At 44.0% G+C, this 23,797-nt stretch overlaps 1 protein-coding gene and 1 pseudogene across 2 annotated transcripts in view; one reads left to right on the plus strand and one right to left on the minus strand.

The window, feature by feature from the left end:
• Positions 1 to 23,797, plus strand: part of LOC143537320 (uncharacterized) — a 239,718-nt gene that overhangs the window by 73,295 nt on the left and 142,626 nt on the right. The window lies entirely within an intron of this gene.
• On the minus strand, positions 14,736 to 15,709 carry LOC143537287 (uncharacterized protein At4g22758-like; annotated as a pseudogene). The gene is made up of 2 exons (XR_013136027.1): positions 15,237 to 15,709; positions 14,736 to 15,042 (listed from the first exon to the last, which is right to left on the minus strand). The product of XR_013136027.1 is annotated as an uncharacterized protein At4g22758-like (transcript).

Consider the following 23,797-nt stretch of genomic DNA (forward strand, 5'->3'; position numbering starts at 1 on the left):
AACCCGTGTAATACACGGGTTTATAACCTAGTTCCATATATGCAAAGACACTATATATAAACACGCATACATTCTATGTTTTATCACATAGATACGGAGATTAGTTAGGTCCCCGCAAAGCCTAGTTGGACCCGCAAGACACACTTTGAAGAGGTACGTCTGCGCAAAGACTAACTGGTCCCGCAGGACCCACCATGCTCAGAGAGATGAAGACCTTACACGTAGTACGCCAGCTGTTCCCGCAGGAAAGCCTCCCTTGGTACAGTACCCTGCCTGTTCCCGCATCTATGGGTACAAGCCAGGAAGGAAGGCTACCCGCACTAACAGTAAGGCTACACGCATAAGGCACTAGCTCTTACACTTCAGCAATGTCACCTGAGGAAGGAATGAGCAAGGCGGGAATATTCCCGCCCAAATGAGCCAGTCCGTACGCTTCTGGAAGATCTTTTGTACTATACCTGCCAAGGTATGGACAAAATAGACAAGATCTGACCAAAGCAGCCCATGAATCAATCACAGGGTGACAGCTCACCGACAATAGTACAAGGAGGAGCACGCTCCAGTACAAAATGTCACTATCAGCCGCTGCCTACCCACCAACTCCCATCGTGGCACGTACATAGCCCGTAGTTGATGGAAAAGGAATATTATACAGCTGGCCGTACCTGCTTGGAAACCTACCTTCGGCTATAAATACTCCAACACCTTGGAACGGTAGGATCATCTCATATTATCTTATCTTCTCTAGCTATTTCTCTTAATATGCACTTATATTCAGAGCAATCTAGTCTGATTCTCACGCCGGTGGGTGGTCACAAGGAGGAACCTCCTCTTCTCAGTGACGAGCTCACGGTGTCTGTTTTGCAGGTCAAGAAGAATAACCATCTTTGCCGGACCTAACCCTCGTGGGAAACACCTACTTAACCCTAAGATTATCCGTAATCTGCCAGGGTCACTTAGTGTTTCTTCATTGGCGCCATCCGTGCATAGAAGCTAGAACTAATTCATTCAGTTTTTTCAAAACCTCTGGAAAGATGGTTAAGGTTACTCCAATGACAAGGCCAACGAGTGACCAAGAAACTCCGGTAACCACAACCCCAGCTACTGGGGGGAACACCGGCGAGTACACGATTTTTACGAACACTACCCCGGTTACTCAAGCCGGGGCAACTGCAGTAAACAATCCTCCCCTGGGATTCATTGATACCCAGTTGGAGAAACAACAGACGAGGCTCCCCTGCCAAACACTTGATCAAGTTAAGGCTTGGGCGGAAGCACGTCAAAAAGAATTCCAAGCTGAGTTGGATGAACGTTTACGTTCACTCCAACAGGCTCATGACGAACTCGGAAGCACTCGACTACAGCTCAACATGAGCAATGATTGCGAGTATTCGGATGATGAGTGGGAAGAATCTGACAGTGACGCAAACCCTCGTCATAAGATGAAAGGGAAGCGTAAGGAAGCAGACTTCCAGCCGAGAAGAAATTTTGGAGAAACCTTTAAGCCAAGGAACGCGGGGGGAAACCCGCGTGACTTCTCCAAGACTTTCAGGCCAACTGTTGCAAATGCGGGAACGTCCAAGTTTGCGAGGGACATTGCGGAAGCAATCGCCCCGAAGAGTGCCAAACAGATGTCCAACATCGGCACTTATGATGGCATATCCGACCCAGACGATCACTTGAACAGATTCATAGCGGGGGCAACCGTCAGCAACTGGACGGAACCCACGTGGTGTTATATGTTCCAGATGACGCTGGTCGGAGCGGCCAGGGCATGGTTTGACCGTCTACCGGTCCACCACATCTATGATTGGGCAGACTTCCAGCACAAGTTCAGCCTGCACTTCACTCAACAGAGAAAATATACTGAAGAGCAGTGGACGATCCTCAAATGCGTTAGAGAGGAGGATGAATCTTTGCTAGACTTCATCACTCGCTTCAACTCAAAGAAGCTGAGTCTGGGCACCATAAGTGAAGATCTCGTTCGCGCCGCTTTCATCCAGGGCGCCTAATACCCAGAGCTTATCCACACACTGACGGGTAAGGATTGCATGCCATCCACATGGGATGCCATCATGACGGCAGCTAAACGCTTTGCCGAGACGGAGAAGCAACTGGGTAGAAATCTTCCCCAGAGCACAAACCTCTACACGCAGAGGACAAGAGAAAATAACGTCCGTACTGCCCGACAAAACAAGAAGAGGAAGCTTGGAATATGGCAGTCAAGGATAAACTTTGACACCTCATCCAGCTCTCGCCCTCTCTTATGCGGAAGGGATAACACACACTCATCAAACCGAAACCCCCGATGGACGCCACTCACCAAAAGCGTCACGGAGATATTTGCCACCGAGAAACTCCCATGGCCAAAAGCTCCAATGATCCGGCAGCGTCATAACGCGGATCAGAGCAAATCCTGTGACTTCCACGGGACAAAGGGCCACACCACCGAGGAGTGTACATCTTTGAAGGATGTTGTCGAAACATTCGTCAAAGATGGAAAACTTACACACCTTGTGGCATCAATCAAGAATGGAGGGAGGAACGATAATCGGTACAAGGGCAACGGACGAAAGCCTGTTGACATCAGCATCCACATGGTTCATGGTAACGTCAGAGGAAGAAAACGACGAACGACAGAACCATGTGCGTGGAAGGAAGCTGAAGTGCGCTTTCCGCGAATGCCAGGAGGGCCCAACAAAGAAGGCCCTATAGTCATCAAAAGCCAGCTGGGGCACTACATCACTTCCCGCACTCTTGCTGATAACGGCGCTTCGTCAACGGTCATGTACAGGCAGTTCTTCGACAAGCTAGACGACGAAGACAAAGAACGTCTGGAAATGGTTTATGCCTCGATGGAAGGGTTCGATGGCAGCACAAACACCCCCTGGGTATCCTATCTTTCCCCGTCACTCTCACGGACGGAAAACACTCCCGCACAGAAGACGTGGACTTCGTCGTAATGAGGAAGCCACACCACACATACGACATTCTCTTCGGGAGAAACGGGATGGCAAAATTCAATGCCGTAGTGTCTTCAGTCCACGGCATGATGGGGTGGCCAACAGCTGAGGATGTAGCGATGATCACCGGTATTCCCCAGGTATGCATCGCATCTGTCTCATCTAAACCCAAACCAAAGATGGATAAACCAACCATCACCGAACCAGAAGAATGGGCCTTCAATGGCAAATACCCCGACCAGGCTGTTACCATTGGCCCAACAATCACCGATCCTACACGCACCTTACTCAAACGCTTACTGCAGAAAAACGCTGACATTTTCGAGTGGACACCAGCCGACATGACTGGTGTACCTCGAAGTAAGGCAGAGCATAAGCTTAGGTGTGACTCGGCTTTTACGCCAGTCATACAAAAGCGTCGAGTAATGGGGGCGGAACAGGCTAACGCGTGTAGAACCCAAGTCAAGGAACTCCTTGACGCGGGCATCGTACGCGTTAGCAGATATCAAACATGGGTTGCAAATCCCGTCATGGTACCGAAATCTAACAAACAATGGCGCATGTGCATAGATTTCAAAGACCTAAACAAAGCATGCCCCAAAGATTGTTACCCGTTACCCGAAATTGACCTTAAGGTAGATTCGTTAGCACCGTTTCGCCTTAAATGCTTCCTTGATGCGTATAAGGGATACCATCAAATCCACATGGCCGTTGACGATCAGGACAAAACCGCATTTCGGACGCCCGATGGCACATTTTGTTATCAAATGATGCCATTCGGACTTAAGAATGCCGGGTCCACATACCAACGCCTGATGGACAAAGGGTTTCATACCCAAATTGGGAGGAACTTGGAAGTTTACATGGATGACTTGGTCATCAAAAGCCTTGAGCCAGAAGCGATGTTGAAAGACATCGAGGAAACTTTCAACACACTCAGAAAGATAAACATGAAGCTCAACCCGAGCAAGTGTTCTTTTGGAATGGAAGAAGGGAAGTTCTTAGGAGTCATCGTTACCAAAGATGGCTTCAGAGCGAACCCTGAAGCCATTATCAAAATGGAATCACCTACTACCATCAAACAAGCTCAGACACTGAATGGACGACTAGTCGCACTTAACCGTTTTTTGGCGAATCATGCGGATAGATCGTTCCCATTCGTGTCAACATTGAGAAATTGTTTGAAGAGAACGCACTTCCGCTGGACACCAGAGGCGGAAGCAGCTTTTCAAGAGATTCGGTCACGCTTGATCGAACTTCCAACGCTCACAGCACCAGAAGCGGGGGAGGAATTAATCCTACACCTCTCCGCCACAGACAGAGCAACCGGGGCAGTTCTACTAGTAGAACGGAAAGGCATCCAGATGCCAATCTACTATGTTAGTCGCGTCTTAACAGACGTAGAAACCCGGTACTCTACCCTGGAAAAATAAGTCTTAGCGCTTGTACAGGCTTCACGCAGGCTGAGACGATATTTCCAAGGTCACCCAATCACCATTCTCACCAATTTCAAACTTGCAAACGTTCTAGGCAAACCTGAGTTGTCAGGACGTCTAGCCAAATGGGCAATAGAATTGGGAGAATACGCGATAAAGTACAAGCCAAGACCAGCCATAAAAGGCCAGGTCTTGGCCGACTTTATTGCAGAAGTCCCCGCTTCGCGGGAGAAAGAGTGCCAGGAGGAGGCCCAACCCTATCCAGCACAGGACATCGATGATGTCTGGCGACTCTACACTGATGGAGCTGCCAACAACGAGGGTTCAGGCGCAGGGTTGAAACTAACCAACCCAGCAGGCCAAGAATACACTTACGCTATTCGACTGGATTTTCCAAGTACGAATAATGAAGCGGAGTATGAAGCATTCTTGGCCGGGTTGAGAATTGCTCGTAAGATGGGAGTGAAAAACTTGGAAGCCCACGTGGATTCCATGTTAGTAGCCAACCAAATAAACGGGACGTACACGGCCGTGAACGACACAATGGCCCTGTACCTCGCACAAGCAAAAACCCCTATGCGCGATTTTAACGATTGTAAGGTCATACACGTCAAGCGAAGCGAAAACAAATCTGCGGATGCGTTAAGCAAGCTTGCATCATTAGCCTTCACCCACTTGGGAAAGGACATTCGTGTTGAACTCTTTGGAGCACCATCAGTCCCGCACAAGGAAATTTGTGTCATCTAAACCGGCACGGAAACGTGGATGACACCAATCATAAATTACCTTGCGGCGGGCATACTACCAGAGTCAAAAGCACAGGCAAGAAAGATACGCTGTAAAGCACTGAACTATCAATTCGTTGATGACATCCTTTACAGACGTAATTTCCTTGGCCCACTTCTAAGATGCGTGGCCAACCAAGATGCTGATTACCTCCTAAGGGAAGTACACGAAGGCATCTGCGGAGTACACGCAGGTCCACGCGCTGTTGTAGCTAAGCTAAACAACGCGGGATACTTTTGTCCGGGGATGCATACGGATGTGCTGGCATACATCAGAAAATGTAGGTTCTGCCAGCTCTACGCACCCAACACACATCGCCCGAGAAACGAACTTGTTCCCGTCACTTCTTCATGGACATTTCAGAAATGGGCCATCGATGTGACAGGCCCATTTCCTACAGCAGCAGGGAACGTTCAGTTCCTAGTGGTAGCCATCGACTACTTCACCAAGTGGATAGAAGCAAAACCCTTAGCCCAAACAACCGCAAAACATATCAAAAAATTTATTTGGGAATTTATTATTTGTCGTTTTGGACTTCCACAGAATTTGGTGAGCGATAACGGCACCAACTTTACTGACAAGAAGCTACAAAAGTGGCTGGAAGAACTTCAAATCACCCACACCTTTACCTCAGTGGCGCACCCGCAGGGTAACGGTGAGGTGGAAAGAGCAAATAAGAGCATCGTCGATGGCATAAAGAAACGACTCTTGGAACATAGATCTGGCTGGGTGGATGAAGTTCCACATGTCCTTTGGGCGAACAGAACGCTAAAAAAGGCAAGTACGGGAGAAACCCCGTTCAGCCCCACCTATGGCACTGAAGCCATGGTCCCGGTAGAAATTGGTTTAACCTCACCAAGGGTCTTGATTCAACCAGAAGGCAATGATGCGGAAAGACGGTTAGACCTTATGCTAACCGAAGAACGCAGAGACTTAGCCGCAGCGCGTGAAGAGAATTACAAGCGACAAATGCAAAAATACTATAACACGCGGGTAAAACTCTGCAACTTCAATATCGGAGACTACATATTGCGTAACAACGAGGCTTCGAACCAAGAGCGCCCAGGAAAGCTGGCCCCGGTTTGGGAAGGGCCATACATTATCAAAGAAGTTTTGGGAAAAGGCGCATACCGGCTCGAAAGGCTCGATGGCACCCTCATCCCAAGAACATTGAATGGAGCTCAATTACGCAAATGTTACATGTAGATCAATTCCAAACTTGTAAAGAAAAGGCCTAGAGCCACTTCTAATGGAAATGATTCTCCTTTATCACATTGTGTTGATAGCCTTACCTTTATACTTATGAACTTTCCAGACTGATATGCCGGTATTCACCGCATAAATAAGTGTGGAAAGAAGTAAGTCGTTGCATGTGGAAGGCGGCAAAACCCGCATAAACATAAAAACGGTAAAAATTTCTAAGGAAAAGATGAGGAAAACCTTCACGCAGGTCAGACATAGGTAAAGTTTGGCCATACTACTAAGTGAAAGTGACGGTTTTACCCGCACAATCATGATAGAGGAAGCAAAACTTCAACTTATTATCTACCACGTGAACAAGTTAATTTATCCTAAACACTTAGAAAATTGCTAAGTTAAACTAAAATATGCATGACATATAAGGTTTACAAGGCAAGACATTAACAAAAACATTTATATTCCATAGAAACTCAAAGATTACAAGAATGGCTGGGCATCTACCCGCCTACAAAAATGTAAATCTATCATAGCGGTTGGAAGGGATCTCAGGGTTCAAGCTTCAGGACCACTCCAAACCCACTTCAACCCGCACCATCAGTTGAGTGTGGCGGTTCAAGGAAAGCCTTGAGAATGGCTAGCCCATCATCAGCAGCAGCAATCTCGTTCACCTTCTCCACCACCGGATGCGGGAAGGCAGCATACTGGTTCACTGCTTGGTCATAAGCAGCTTCAGTGTCCACGTCATAAAGAGGGAAGTTGGAAGGCGGGATGCCCTCCTCAACAAACCCTAGACCAAGCAGGAAGCCAGCCTTTTCCCCATCCTCATGAGAAGCGTTGAGGGCCGCGCTCATGGCATCGTCATAAGATGTGTTCGTAAGAACCCGATGCACAACCTACAAAATAGAAATATATCAAAAACTTTTCTAAGTATAAAGAAAAGCGTAAAAAACTACGGAACTACGCATACCTGCGACAACACTTCTCGTAGAAGCCATTCTTTGGTGACCAGAGCTTCCTGGAGGGCAGCTTGAGCTTGATCACAGGCGCGTTCGGCTTCGTTTTTGTTAAGGTTAGCAAGCAACACATCTTTGGTTGCAGCCTCTTCAACGCCCTTCAGCTTACGCTCAGCACGGTCAAGCATACCCCTCTGGTCCAGTAGCTCCTGGAGCTTCTTGGCATCTTCCAAGGCCAAAGCATCATGAGCCTGTCGGAGCTCTTTTAATTCGGCTTTAAGCTCTTCGTTCTCTGTGCGTAAAGGCTCAGCAACGGCTTCAGCTTTGGTGGCCCTCTCGGTTGCGTTCCGTGCAGTTTCCTTAGCCAACCTAAGTTGTTCGTTAACAGCTTGGGTAGCCTTGGAACGGGCCTCGTGCCGGGCTTGAACCTCAACCTCGAGGTCCTTGAAGGTCTTCTCCTTTTCCGCAGCGATGGCGGCAAGTCTCTTATTCTCCTCCCGGATAGCTCGCGCCTGAGCCACTTCCAGGTTACGCGCCGTCTTTAACTTGTCGTTTTCACGACAGAGCAACTCGACGCGCGGCTGCATCCGGGCAAGGAGGATTTGGAGCTCGTTGGTTTGCCTACCCTCCTGGTAGCTAGCCATGGCTTCCCCCAACGCCGCTTGGGGCCGCGTGGCGCGCCCATTCGACGCAGTCCACAGCCGTTCGAAGGGTTGTTCCTCGGCGGATGTTCCACCGTGGAACATACACCTCATTGGAATCTGAAATTGCAAAAACAAGAAACAATTAGGAAAAAATGATAAAAAAAAAGGATAATAGGCCAAAATAACCCTACGCACCTGTAGGGTCGACAACAGGCCGGTAGCCGCCAAACCCATCACCCGAACCTAAGGGATATCCATCCAAGAGGTCGGGGAGATGGGAAGGAGGCAGAGATTAGCTAGAAGCCCCAACCCTGGACATACCTGAGGAACCGGCCATGGACGAGGTAGTCGCCGGTGCCGGAGGAGGCACGGTAGAAGCCGCCGCGGTAGAAGCCATCGGAGGTGAACTCACTTGAGGTGAACTCACAACCGTGGCAGCCGCTGCGGAGGAACCCGCAGAAAAAATCACCGCCGGCTCAGTGAAGGAGGCAGTGAATATGGCACTGACAGCCGGCGGAGATGTCACAATTGGAACAGTTGGCTCAACGGGATGAGCAACTGAACCAATACGTGAAACAGGCGCAGCCGCCTGGGTCATCGCCTCGGGTAGGTTGACCAAACCTACCGTCATGGGTCCAGAACTGCTTCTTCCCGCAACACTCTGGAATGCGGTTGCATCCATGCCTGCATGAAGACAAGATATTAAATATAATGGCGGAAAGAAATGCGGTTAAGACAAATGAAATTTATACTTACGAGTTTTCTTGATCTTGAAGGTTCTGACAGGTGGTGACGAACCCGATGGAGCCGACCTCTTCATGCCGGTCGCCGTCGTCGTACTGGGCTGCTCGGAGGTGACAGCTGTCTCAACCTCCGAGACAGCGGTCTCACCATCACCAGGATTCCCCGCCGCCTCATCGCTTTCGGTCTCCGAATCAGACCAATTCCCTTGATCGGCGGAGGTAACCTTCGCCTTGCCCTTCACGCCGGCAGCCTTCTTCTTCCTCGCGAAGAAAGGACCATCTGCGGATTCCTTATCAGAAGATGACAAAATTAGAGGAATTCCAGCAGAGGTTTGAGCATGAAGAGGGCGGGGGTTAAAGAATCCCTTACCTGGCGCTCAGAATCTCGTGACCCGGCGGGTAGACCTCCACGAACAGACCCGCCGTCTGCTCCAGGATGGGCAACTCGTTCTCGTCAAGATCACGAGTACCCAGCCGAGCGGGACCACCGCTCTCCCGCGGTTGCAGAAGCGACTGCAAGGTGTTTCCCTCTGAAAATAAAAAGAGAAATGGTTAGAAAAAAAAACCCTAAATTGGCAAATAAGACGGAGCATACCGTAAGGGATAGAGTTCAAACGTATTCGAGGACGATGGGTATCTGCGGCGTCTCTGCCCCGACATCCTTCCATACCCGGCTCATCCCGAGCATCACCATCCCAGACTCCGCAAAGCGGTAAACCGGAGTCTGGATCCGGGAGATCTTGGTAAACCATTCCGTCTCCTGGTAGTTGGAGGCGTGAAGGTTGGGGAGGGCTCTCCCGTTCTTGAATGTCATCGCAATAGGGACGACACGGGCAGAGATATAAAAGAACTCCCGTTTTCAAGATTGAAGACTGCGCTCGGTAGCACAGATCTTCAAACCCTTGATCCGAGTGACCAAGGTGTACCAGCCTTGGATGCACCTCCAAGAGTAGAAGATCATCAGGCGGTCGACGTGGGGCTCAACACCCAGAATGTGGCACACCCATTCAAAGTGGCGGATCTTAGCGATCACCATTGGGTGTACCTCCGTCAATGGGAATCTGAGATTCCCATATATGAAGAATGCAGCATATACCCTTATCTTGCCCTTGGGGGCATCATACACCGTTTGGTGGGCTCTGGAAACTCAGGCTTGAAGGGCTCGAGCATGAATTTCTTCACGATGTAGTGATACAGGTCGACGGAAAGAGCACACTGGCACTCACCAGCAGTACTCTTATCGTCCTTGTCAGACGTGGACGTCGGGTTCTCGGAATACACGTCGGACTCTTCAGCAGTAACTTCAGGATCGTGAATGGAAGACATGTTTTAGATGTAAAGAAGGAACGATTTCAGGAGAATGCTCGACAAAAGTTAAGAGTATTCGCCGGAAATCGCTTAGAAGAAGAAGAAGGAAGTGAGTGAGTTGAGATGCATCCTCTCCCCCCTTTATATACTCATCGCAATGAATGCGATGAATTTAATGCGGGGGAGAGAGAAGAGCGTAGGCGCAATGAGATGACGACACGTGGAAAGCAAGCTGGCAACAGCTGTCGACAGGACGCGTGCCGTAAAATTCGATCCCACGCGCCTGAAAAAGCGTCTGGAATGACCATATACTGTCACGTCGCCATAACTTCCTGAACATCCTGAACTGCCAGAAGAAACCGTCGGAAGACGCTAACGTCCCTTCAACAGTTTGGACTGTTCTTATCCTTTCACCAACTCTTCAAAAAGATTCAAAAATAAGAGGGAATATACCCCCTCACCTTGGGAAGCAAAAAACCATAAGACAAGTGCGGGTATAGTGTCAAGGCGAAACCCTTCACATACTTAGCACTTGCAGGGAATTGAAGCCAAGAAGGATCTTGTGGGCCATGCTTGCGGAAAGGAAAATAACACCTCCGCATGGCGGGAACGTTGACAACTAGATTGTTTGAAACTTCAAGGTGGAATTGGTAGTTTAACATAACTGATCCCTATGTTCAAAACTACCAAAACCTCGTGAAGAGTATACAAGTGAAATTCAACGCTCCCGACTTGCGAATAGGTTAAACACCTACCCGCACCATAACCAAAGATCAGGCAGAAAAGTCGGGAATTTCTGCAAGTGACACTAGGAAAACCGTGGGAAGAATCCCCACGGAAAACCTTAAAAAACAAAAACCTCTTTAAAAACCCTTGCTTAAAGTCCAAAAGTTCATCTCACTTATTAACAATTCATGAGAAGAACAATGGACTGGGGGGACTTGAAGAGGTAGGTCCCCGCAAAGCCCAGTTGGACCCGCAAGACACACCTTGAAGAGGTACGTCTGCGCAAAGACTAACTGGTCCCGCAGGACCCACCATGCTTAGAGAGATGAAGACCTTACACGCAGTACGCCAGCTGTTCCCGCAGGAAAGCCTCCCTTGGTACAGTACCCTGCCTGTTCCCGCAGCTATGGGTACAAGCCAGGAAGGAAGGCTACCCGCACTAACAGTAAGGCTACACGCATAAGGCACTAGCTCTTACACTTCAGCAATGTCACCTGAGGAAGGAATGAGCAAGGCGGGAATATTCCCGCCCAAATGAGCCAGTCCGTATGCTTCTGGAAGATCTTTTGTACTATACCTGCCAAGGTATGGACAAAATAGACAAGATCTGACCAAAGCAGCCCATGAATCAATCACAGGGTGACAGCTCACCGACAATAGTACGAGGAGGAGCACGCTCCAGTACAAAATGTCACTATCAGCCGCTGCCTACCCACCAACACCCATCGTGGCACGTACATAGCCCGTAGTTGGTGGAAAAGGAATATTATACAGCTGGCCGTACCTGCTTGGAAACCTACCTTCGGCTATAAATACTCCAACACCTTGGAACGGTAGGATCATCTCATATTATCTTATCTTCTCTAGCAATTTCTCTTAATATACACTTATATTCAGAGCAATCTAGTCTGATTCTCATGCTGGAGGGTGGTCACAAGGAGGAACCTCCCCCCTTCTCAGTGACGAGCTCACGGTGTCTGTTTTGCAGGTCAAGAAGAATAACCATCTTTGCCGGACCTAACCCTCGTGGAAAACACCTACTTAACCCTAAGATTATCCGTAATCTGCCGGGGTCACTTAGTGTTTCTTCAGTTATGTACGCATGTGTAAATCAATAAGTGATTATATAATATAAGGAAAAGTAAATATGATGTTGTTAGCCATCTAATCTCACGAGAAAACTAATCAAAACTACGTAGTTTTAATGTAATATAACTAATACTTTATTTTGTTTTCTTAACAGATTTCTCTCCACTGATTTTGTAATGATTGTTATCTCATTTCTTGCTCCCAATTATCTCCAGTTTCACATGAAAAACATCACAAACAAAATGAATGAAATTCAATCAATCAATCATACCTAGTGAAGTCTCACCAACAGCAAAGCTATAAATAGGGTCTGGAGAGGGTGAGATGAGGCACACCGTACCTCTATCCAAAGAGATAAAGAGGTGGCTTTCAGAGAGACCCTCAGCTCTAAAGTACATATGTATAAAGCAATACAAAGGAAATTAAAGTTTAACAGTAATATAAAATACTAATAATAATAATAATAATAATAATAGTAATAATAATAATAATACTATATATATGTAAAGAAAATACTATTATGGTGTGTGACCAAAATAAGGAAAATAGAAGCCCTAAGGTATTCATTTCTCTCTAAAAATCCTTAACTTTAATTCTACTTCTCCAAGAATTCATATCCTCAATCATGTCCTCGGAGAGGTTTAGGTCTATCAAATCATGCCTAATCCTCTCGTCCCAAGTCAACTTAGGTCGTCCTCTACCCCTCATCCCCTCTATAGTAATGCTTTCTACGGATCTAACAGGATTCGTCGTCTGTCTCCTCTTCACATGTCCAAACCATCTCAATCTCCACTCTTTTATCTTGTCTGCTATGTTCGTTACCCCTAATCTCTCCCGAAACACAACGTTTGTTATTCGGTCTAACATTATGTGCCCACACATCAACGTAGCATTCTCATTTCTGCTACCTCCATCTTCCGAATGAAATTATTCTTTTAAATTGCTATTACGACTCTTAGTGCCTTTGGAAATCCATGAGAAAACCAATTAAAAGTTTTATTTCATTTTAAATTAGTGAAATATCATTTTTACACTACCATTATTTAATTTTTGGTAGCCACTAGCCACCATTTGAAAAAATAAATTCTCTTAAATGCTAAACTCTTTGTTCGTTAAATTTTCATTTCAGAATTTGATATGCACATGTCAAATTTTAAAATTTTAATTCGTTGTTTAAATTAAACATGGTAAAATATTGTCTTCCCCATGTAGAATGAATGAAGACTTCTTTATGTGAGCTTTGTTTGGAAACTCTTTCGTAGAGAATATGGAGAAACATGGAAGAGGATAATAGATGAATATAAAATGCAGAATTAATGGACTAGAAATAGGAAAAAATAAGAACGTAATTGACTTTCCTTATATATTTAATCGGAAACTACGTAATTTTGATGAACTTTTCGTGTAATATTAGACGGTTAACAACACCATGTTCACTTTCAATTAATTGGGGATAAAATATAAATCATTATATGTACACAAATAACCGACATTACACGATAGGTCCACCGCAATAAAACAAAAATGAAAAACAATGTAGAAATGAACCTCCCCCATAATAGAACAAAAACCTATTTATTTTCAAGCACCTTCACCTTTCATTTGTTATTTGTAATTTGGTACATCCTCCTTGCAAATTGAATTTTGGTACAACCTCCTAAATCACTATTTAATATGCTTTCAAAAGCTATAACTATTTGACAAATTTTGAATTATTAATTGGATACTCATAATTTTATCCAATATCAAAACTTGCCATGTGATTAGATAAATAACCTATTAAATATGAAGTCAATTTGATAGATAATGATAAATTGTGGATTTGTGAGTTGTGACCAACAATCACTCGTATAATAACAGCTAACAAGTGGTAGCATAAATGAAGAATACGATATGTGGTATCTTCATTACGTTTAATTACGCTTATTGAACGTCAAAAAGTGTCATACCTTTTTTCCAACGAGGGAGACGAAATGTCAAAATGTGACAACGTTACAACTTGATTAAACTATGAAAAGAACCACTAGATATTTTGTATCTACTTGACGCCTTTTAATTGAATTATAGTTTTCGCGTAATTTGTTAAAAACTTAGTTAAACGAATAGGACTATTTTTGTATATATATATGGTGATTCATATAATTGACAAGGGAATAAGATGGGAGAGTTATCCACTTGGGCAAGTGTTATGGTTTGTCCCACAACTCTTCGACATTGGCTGTTAGGTCAGATAGATATGTGATTAAATCTTCTCTTGAAGTATATATTCATACCACTCCATTCATGAATCACACCCATACATGACCCTACAATACGATTCCTTTTTGTCTTTATTATTTCACTAATTGAATCAAAATATTATTATTAAAAAAAAAACATGCTTATTATTATGCAGTTAATTCTTTTGCTTTTTCTTTCTTTTCTTAAAGTTTTGTTAAATTTATCTATGTAAACAAAACATGCTTATATGAAACTATGGAATAGCCTCCTTTCGTTTACTTTAACCATCTTTTGGTTACTCGTCGTTTGGTCCCGGTCTAGCATCTATCGTTGTTCAACCAGGGCCCGTCTCATCACCTGTTTCGTTTGCGGTCATCGTTGCAATGAACCAAAGAGTTGGCCTGGCCACCATACAGCCCCTATCACCAATCCCACTCTTGGGTCACCATGTTTATGAATTTGTGGACTAGTTAAAGTCACATTGACAATAGTCTAAATATATAGTTTACCTAAGATTTAGATTTTAGGATAAGATTCAACTTAGTGGATGTAATCTCAATATTACACAATAATAATTTTGTTTATAAAAAATAAAAAATATTTTTATACAATTCATATATGAATTATGAAACATATATTCGCCACTGTACAAGAGTAATTAACTAATTATCATCTTCATTCTCAATTTGACAAGAAATTGAAACTGACACGGGCGCGCTAATTAGGACAAAAATAGTAATGGAATTAACATATGATCCATAACATGTTCTAACTCCTACTGCAAGAAGTTCATGAATCGAAGCCAACCTGGACCGGTTTTCGTCACATTTTCTGCTTCCTCCGAGCAAGTTGTCATGGCGGAAGAGTTGGAATTTCCAACTCTGCCGCCTTCATCGTTGTCCGTGGCAGTTTGCTTCGGACATAGGAAGAAGTTCCTTGAACTAACTTGATCAACTTCTCGTCCGGATCCAAACCTGTTACGTTATCAATTCTTAGAAAACAATTTTACAATCAACTGGTTTAAAATATTACACAATATATTATTAGAGTTTGATTATTATATTGTTACCGTAACTAAAAAATAAATAATATTTTTATTATGTTTCCTTCTCTTTGTCTATAATATATAGTTGATTAATAATACACAGATAAACGAAACAGAACTTACTTTCTAAGCTAAATTGCGAGTAATGGAGGCCGTAACGAGAAGGATCAAGTGACGGCAAAATCGGCCGCCTACCTTCCTTTGAATACAACCGTAGCGATTCGGCTATTAGATCCTTCACAGTCGACTCAGGTGAAATCTGCACTTGAACCGGACCTAAGCTTCTCTGGATGGTCACGTTAAGCAACAGCTTCGTTAGCTTCGGCCGCAACACCCCAGTCGAGGACGAAAACCTGCCCGATTTCAATTCAGGCAGCGTCCTCGGCCTCGGCAGTTTTCCAACCATTTCTTATGCGGACTGACCATTAAACGACATCGCTTTCTCGGTTAATCTCCACTTCTTGGTCTTATCCTTGTGAACACTTTTTTTCGTCGACATGAATATGAATATTCAGTTTTCGAGTGGCGGATTTAGAAGAAAAGTTGAAGAGAAGTTTGAAAGAAGTGGAGGCGTGCGCTTAAGTTATATATAAGGTTTAATTATTAGGCTGAGGGGTGTGTGGGGCTTTAATGGGGGCTTTAATGGAGGCTCCAACCAATAATATTATGACGTGTGGCAGAGAGAGAAACTGGATAAGGGGGGTGTTGGAGCCCCCCGTTGGAGCCCCTGGCCCTGGTGTGGAGGGGCTCCAGCGAATTTTTTTTTATTTTTTTATAAATATATTCAAACAACGTATTATTAAAAAAACTCATAAATTATTAAAAAAAACACACATTAATAAAACGTCTCCGGTAGGGGCTCCGACAAATTTTCTGATTTCGGACCACCGACCCGAAATCATATCGGCGTTCCGCTCTGTACTCCCAACGAACATGTAGAACGTCTCCCTAACCTTTGTCCAAAAAATTTTGCTCTTTTGGTAGTCGGCTGCAAAATGACTAAATAAATTAGATTTCCATTTAACTTTTTTATTTAACTTTTTTATTAAAAATCATTTTTAAAAACGTTAAAACAATTACCGCAACGCCGATCCTCAGAAATGACTATCCAAGCCCGACACATGGCTTCCTTCTCATCCGATGACCACGGAGTGGCTTTCCGTTTCGTCCTCGGAGTCGAAGCCGGTCCCGACCCGTCCGTTGCAACTTGTTTTTTCCGGTGGACGCGTCTTTTTGTTCCCGTAGCTTCACCGTGTGATTCTTGTGTCTCCGGAACAACAAAGTTAGGAGACGGTTGTGTGTTGGATGGTTGAAAGCCGGATGATTCTTGCGGCTCCGAATAAAACATCGGTTGGTGCGGTGACGACCATAAATCATCGTCAAGATAATCTGAATCAAGGTTTGGGAACCAATTTCCAGCCATTTTTTTTTAAAAAAAGTTGAGAAGATGAATTGATTTTGGGTGAAGGTTTGAAGTTTTAGTATAAAAATGGGTGAAATGGGGTATAATTATATAGGAAAAATATTTTTTTTTTGGTTTGTTCGGCTCCCAACGGTCAAAAAACCATCAAAAGTTGTGCAGCCCTCTCTCTTCTCCCGCTAACCGGCTCACGCCTGCATTGTTTTTCACGTTAGCGCCCCCGCTAGCGCCCTGGTGGTGTGGTGTTAGCGCCTGGGGGCGCGAGCGGAGGGGCTCTAGCGCCCCCGTTGAAGCCCCACACCCCTCAGTCTTAGGTTCAACTGTTGAAAGGCAAGAAGGTTCGTTACATTGATATAACCGGTGGTTAACACTTAACAATTTAAAAAATCAAGTGGATGTATTTGAAGCAATTATGAAACGTTGTTTAATTAGTTTTCTAGTGTTTTAAATCCAGGTGTCAAGAGTTTACTTGCTGATGGGATAGTGACTGACACGTGGATATGGAGTGTGACGTAGGAGGACCAGATTAATTTGTGGTGTTGGATAATTGCATATGGCATTGTATGCACAGTTGAGTATTTCGTATGTCGCCTTCAGCAGCACGATCACTGTCTTTTCTTGACTCTTCGATTTCTGTTAATAGTAGTAATTATTATTATTATTATTATTGTTAGTTGTTTTTTTTCTTACATCTAATTCTGAGTTATCTAGAAAATTCATGTTTTAGCCGCCCCCCCTTAAAGTACTTTTTTTTAACGGTGACTTTCGTAGTTAAGATATATCACACTCCTCGGTTTAACAGGAGGAGGAGCCCCACCACCTCACTCAGGCCAGACTATATTGACATAATCAGGATCCACGCTGGCATCCGAGTTTGCTTGGCCGTTCCCGGTAAAACCCAGTTGGCTCACCCCGCCCGAATGCAAGACAAGTTTTTTTGCTCTGGGATAATCTGGTCGAAATCAGGACTCGAACCCAGGACATCCGGGTCATTCATCATGTTTCTAACCATTAAGGCAAGCCCCGCTGGTTTCCCCCTAAAGTACTAAATCCTTATATTATGGAAACTTTCGTTATTTGATATTTAACTTATTAATTAATTTTATGAAAATTTGAAGAACTAAATCTTGAATGCTGGTTTATTTCATACTAAAATACAATGAAGTTTGATTAGATTATCATTGTAATGTAGTAAAATTGTAGGCCATCTTTTGACGTATTCAACTTTGATATTCATATCACTAGTACCAAACATTGTTGAAATATGCATATGCATGTTTGAAAACAATTGAGGTTCAGATAGTATTTATCGTCACATCTCTGTCATAAAATGATTCAAGTAACCACTCGTCGACAGGAAACATATCTTTAGAATTACTGATGAATTACTGAAGGACTATCAATAAGAATTTGTACACGTCAATAACGAAAAAACACAAACCAGAATCTCAACCGGGAATATGATTATTGTACGTATTAACATTATTGTGGGTAGGTAATATGTGGAAATTACCCACGGATATTTATATCAGTAAGTTGTCAGTTAGCTCTATGGGATATTAATCAACATACAACAAAAACCTTTTCAAGTCTTTTTTTTTCCGAATTTTTGTAGGATCGGTTGGTAATCACTCACGTATTTCGTCGGTCGTTAACGTATTCTTAGATGCTTCTACCTAGTCTCCGGACTTAAGGTAAACCTTCATAAAAGTACTTTATGTGCTATAAAAATAGATGATGAGGAGCTGCATAGGAAAGCCAGATTGTTAAACTGTAAAGGTGGTAAATTGCCATTTATGTATCTTGGTTTACCTGTTGGAGCAAACATGAACCATAAAAAAAATTGGCAGCCTATGTTGGATAATTTTGACTCAAAACTCTCCAAATGGAAGGCGAAATCATTATCTTTTGGTGGCAGGCTCACCCTAGTCAAATCAGTGCTAGGAAGCTTAGGAACATACTACTTCTCATTATTCAAGGCATCATCTAATGTACTAAGATTGTTAGAAAGTAAACGAAGACGATTCTTATGGGGAGGAAGCGATGAGAAAGATAAAATTAGTTGGGTTGCTTGGGAAAAAATTATCCGGGATAAAGATCGGGGTGGTTTGGGTGTGGGCAGCCTACATGCCGCGAACACAGCCCTGTTAGCTAAATGGTGGTCCCTCTTTAAAACAAACCGATCTTCCCTTTGGGTTAAGACGATATCGGCCCTGCATAATGGGCCGCGAAAATGGGGTTGGGTGCCTGCGAAAGCATCTCTTGGAGGAACTTGGAAAAGTATTGTCAGGCTACCACAATTGGAACCAACTTAAACTTGAACTTCAAAGATCGATTATCAGTTCAAGAGGGCAAAGGTGACCTAACTATGTTCTGGTTGGACATGTGGGCTGGAGAAAACCCACTGTGTGATACATATCCTTTATTGTTTGCCTTAGAAAATAAAAAAGATGTGCTTGTAAAAGATAGGCTACAATGGCAAGACGGTAAACGAGAGCTATTTTGGGGTTGGAAAAGGAGGTCGAGTTCATCATTGGAGAAACAAGAGCTTAGAAGTGTTGGAGAATTATTCTCAAATGTTCAATTAACAGATGAAAAAGACATTTGGTTTTGGAAAGATTGTGATAAAAAAGAGAGTGATTTCTTGGTAAGAGGTCTTAGATGGGAAATTGACAACTATGGGATACCAAAAATTGAATTCAATAATGGGCATAAATGGATTCCTATGAAAGTGAACTGTTTCATCTGGCGAGTCCTTTTGTGTGGACTATGCGGCTCTCATCCAGAATCGTCCGAGCATCTTATGGTTAACTGCTGCTACGCTAGTAATATCATAACCGGTATTTTCGATTGGGTAAAATTACCACCTGCTGGTAATTTTGGTTCGGTATTAGAAATTTTCGAATTTCCAAATAAACAAAAGGTATCTAAGGAGTTGGATCTACTAATTCGGGCTATACTTGCAATCACTTTTTGGTTAATTTGGAAGGCAAGGAACGCGAAGATTTACGAAAATAAAGAGTGCTCGGTTCATAAGACGGTTTGTGACATTAAGATGGTGTCCTTTCTTTGGGTAATAAATCGAAGAAAACGGGCTAATTTAGAGTGGGACAAGTGGTGCCGTTTTAACTTTGAAAACTTTCCTTTGTAAATTTTTCTAATTTTGTTTTCTTACATTTTCGGGTTGTATCTCGTCTTTTCTCTTGTATTTTGGGCTTCTTGCTTCTAGCAAGAAGTTTCTCTTTTTATTTTTAATATATTTGGCCTTAAAAAAAAAAAACTAGAAAGCCCACCGTCCAAGTGGGGTGTGTTCCTTGACGCAACTAATTTGCAAATAGTTGCTCAAATTAAGGTTCTTATATGATTATTGGTCACTCTATGATTGACGCCCCCATTGAGTCGTAAGTGAATAATATACGGATCAAAGATCACTTCTAATTGTAATTCAAATGCTACCTACACTTTGTGATTATATAAATTAAATACTATTTAATGCAATACAATATCCGGTTAGTATTTTGATTAATAAATAAGTTTGAAGTTTCTTAAATAATTAGGAATGATTTTGAATAAATGTATTTTATTAATTTAATTACTATATATAAATTGGTTGTGACTCAATGGTAGAGCACTCACTGTATTAGTGAGAGGTAAACCTCACTATCACCAATTTATATGAGAGATATGGGGGATGACCCTGGCTTGCCAGGTTTCGAGTCCTGATCTCACCCGGTTTTACCGGCTCCTCGTTGTCGTGCCATTTGGCGGGCGTGGAGGTCGGGTTTTATCCGGTGAATCCCTCAATAGGTGGACTGCTAGGGGCTCCGTCCGTCCGGACTAGTGGCCGGCTCGGGCTACCTTTAGACAATGAGGACCGCGTACAAAGTACCCGGCGTTACTTACTTGGTCGTTCAAAAAATAAATAATAATAATTACTATATATTTTCTTTAAAGTTAATTTGATATTAAAAACATAGAGATGTATTTAAAAAGAGAGACGAAAAAATGACGAGAAGAGACGTGAAAGACGACATTCCACATTTATATTTCACATTTATATGAGAGATTATCTTTTACTAGATGTCTAGATATAATAGATAGATATGGATAAGAATTGGTTACCCATAATTTGAAGTGTTAAGTTGAAAATATCTATATTTATATCTAAATAAATGATAGAATATAATAATTTTTAATATAAAAAATACTTTTATTTATGAAATTGATCTATGAAATCACATCCTAACATCTCGGAATCATCAATACATACCCAATTAATTATCGATTCACCGATTCACCGGAAAAAAAATAGATTTGAATCGTTAATCGACCAATTTTTTATTTTTCTTCACGAAACTCTTTTTGAGCGTATTACGATTTTCTTGAGCGTTTTTGTATTTGGCTTTGAGAGTTTTGTTTTTGCCTTTGAGCGTTTTTGTATTTGGCTTGAGCGTTTTTGTATTTTGCCTTTGAGAGTTTTGTTTTTGCCTTTAAGCGTTTTGCTTTTGCCTTGAGTGTGATTTGCGTATGAAGAAACGTGGATCTACTCACTGGTAGCAGATCTACTTTCCTCGGGTTTTGATTGTACTATTTCACCGATGGTTCTTCTGGATCCGTGTTCTTCCACCTACAAAATGAACAACGCCGTTAACTTACCCCTCAGAAAGGGACAGAGGGGTCCTCTTTGGGGTAACCCTCCGGCGTGAGAATAAGTATATGGTGGAGAAGATAATAATGTGTGAGTAAGGGAATCTCAAGAGTATTGCTTAATAGCTGAATACTCTTTGATTGTGAGACTGTGTGTTTGTATGTAACTGACTGTGAGTGAATGTAATTCAATATGATTGAATGTGATATCACTGCCTGTAACTGTCAATGATTGAGTATGAATGTGTCCATCAAAGTGGAGTTGATGCTGTATTTATAGTGCTAGGGTTTCCACTGGTTGGGCTCAACCTCGTTGGCCTCCTCCAATCGCACTGCGCCACGTGTCCTCTAGGACACCTGGCGCTTTCTCGTTGGTTGTAATCACGTGGTAGCACATGTGTCATGCTGAGTTGTCGACGTTTCATTTGGCAGCTGTCAACATCAGCATATTCTTACTCCTTAAAAAGATGCCTTCTGGAAGGTTGTCTGACGTGCACAATCAAGGTTGCCCTAATCCTGATTTGGATAAGGACGAGGTCGATTATGTGCATGTGTGATATGCGCCAATCCTGAGGATGCGCGAAGTCTTCTCTTTATTCTCACGCGCAGATATTTCATGCGCAGATGTGATATGCAAGAGCATGTGATATGCGCCGCGCGCTGATGCGCCGCGCGCATATGTGATGCGCGAGCATATGTGTGCCTGGGCAGATGTGGTATGCACGAGCATGTGATATGCGCCGCGCGCTGATGCGCCGCGCGCATATGTGATGCGCGAGCATATGTGTGCCTGGGCATATGATGCCTGAGCATGTTTTGTATGCGCCATGCGCATAGGTTTTGGCTTTGTGCCTTCATAATGTCTTTATCTTGTGGGTTGACCCGCCTTGCTCGGTGTTGAGGCGGGTACATACCTCTTCAAGCCCCCCCAGTCTAATGTGTATCTTATCTCGCGCTAGCGCGGTAAGATAGATATTAGACTTACTGATTTGGTCTTTTTAATGTGGTGTTGTCGTTTTCTTGGTTGTTTCCATCGTTGCGCGAAGTTCTATCCATTTGGTTGAAACGAAGGGTCCAAACACGTGGTTGGTTGGTGGTGACGTGCGCCGTAAACGTGTCAGACGTTTCGTGTGCTCGAGGTGCTACAGTTGCCTTTCATGTCCCCTCGCACAGCTGTCTGGAACACGTGTCGCGCTCGCATTGGTTTGCACCTGCGAGTGGGGGCGCGTCTCTGCTCCGTGGCAGGTCGGTTACATTTTTATGTCCCCTCAACAGTGTTAGGGACACGTGCCGCGCCCTCGTTGGCTTGCACCCGCGAGTGGGGGCGCGTGAAATCCGATCAGTTACCACTTTTCTCTCTCCTGGGCCTATAAAAGCAGGCCCTTTGGAAAAATTTTTTATCTTCATATTCATTGTTGCTAATTTTCGAATTTCTGCCTTTCATATTGTGAATTGAGTGTATTCATCGTTTTGAAAATTCGATTATCTGCTGCTGCAGTTGTATGTCTGATAGTTCAGACTCCTCTAACCCCTCAATCACCTCTATTGCCTCTCGAAGACGCCGTGTGAAATCTGTGGTGATGTCGACATTGAAGCAAAAGGGCAAGGGGAAGAGGGTTGTTGAGACTACATCGGAGGAAGTAGGGAGGACCAAGGCCACGAAAATGTGGAATGAAATCCCCTGCAAGTTGAGGCAGGCCGATCTCGACAGCCTCATCTCGTCACAGGGTTTTCCCGCCCTGTTTGGCTGCATGTTGCCTGGGGCCGGGCAAACGGCGGCGGACCCGCCTGCCGGCTATATTTCACTGTACACCCATTTTTTCACCCACTGCAACCTTCGTCTTCCGATGACAAGGTTTGTAGGCGCGGTGTTACGTTTTTTCGGGATTCATATATCCCAAGTCCATCTGTTTGGACTTGTGCGCATGACTCATTTCGAGTTCATGTGCAAATCACAGCGCGATGAGCCCACCCCTCGGCGCTTTCAATTTTTTTACAAGCCCAAGATCCAAGATTCTTGGATCTCCTTTATTCCTCGCAGTCAGAAGGTTAAGTGCAGCACCGTATCATTCAAGAGCCTTCATGACTGGTCTGAGAGGTTCTTCTACATCAGGGCTGGTGTGATCCCCATCCGCATGACGATGCGCTCGATCGATTCTGCGCCTGCGGATACGGATGTTATTAAGAACCCAACCGGCGCCTGGGTTAAGAAACTGACCGCCGAACCATCCCCCGCGAAGAAAATTCGCGAGGAGGCGCTGGTGGGGGTCGGCATGAGTAAGCTATGGGCCGACAGCGCGCTTGAGCCCGTTATCCAAGTCGACGGGTTGTGTAAGTTTATTTCATTGCTTTATTTCTTTTTCTGCGCGAACATAATTCTTTTGCTGATATCACTTGACTTGTTTTTGCGCAGTCACCAAGGATTATATCCACGCCGCTTATGATGATCAAGTGGAGGGTGGCTCCGTCGCGCTTGGCGCTGGGGAGGTTGGTTTCCCAGATCGCTTCGATGACATGTTCATCCCAGTGGATCTGGAATTTGACTTTGATAGCGATGCGCCTGGTAAGCCTTCGCACTTATGCTTGTTCCTTTAGAATACCAAAGTTTATTAACAGT

The sequence above is a fragment of the Bidens hawaiensis genome, unplaced genomic scaffold, assembly GCF_021521415.1.
Source record: "Bidens hawaiensis isolate Kalapana, Puna unplaced genomic scaffold, B.hawaiensis_p1.1 tig00011171_1, whole genome shotgun sequence".
Classification (NCBI taxonomy): domain Eukaryota; kingdom Viridiplantae; phylum Streptophyta; class Magnoliopsida; order Asterales; family Asteraceae; genus Bidens; species Bidens hawaiensis.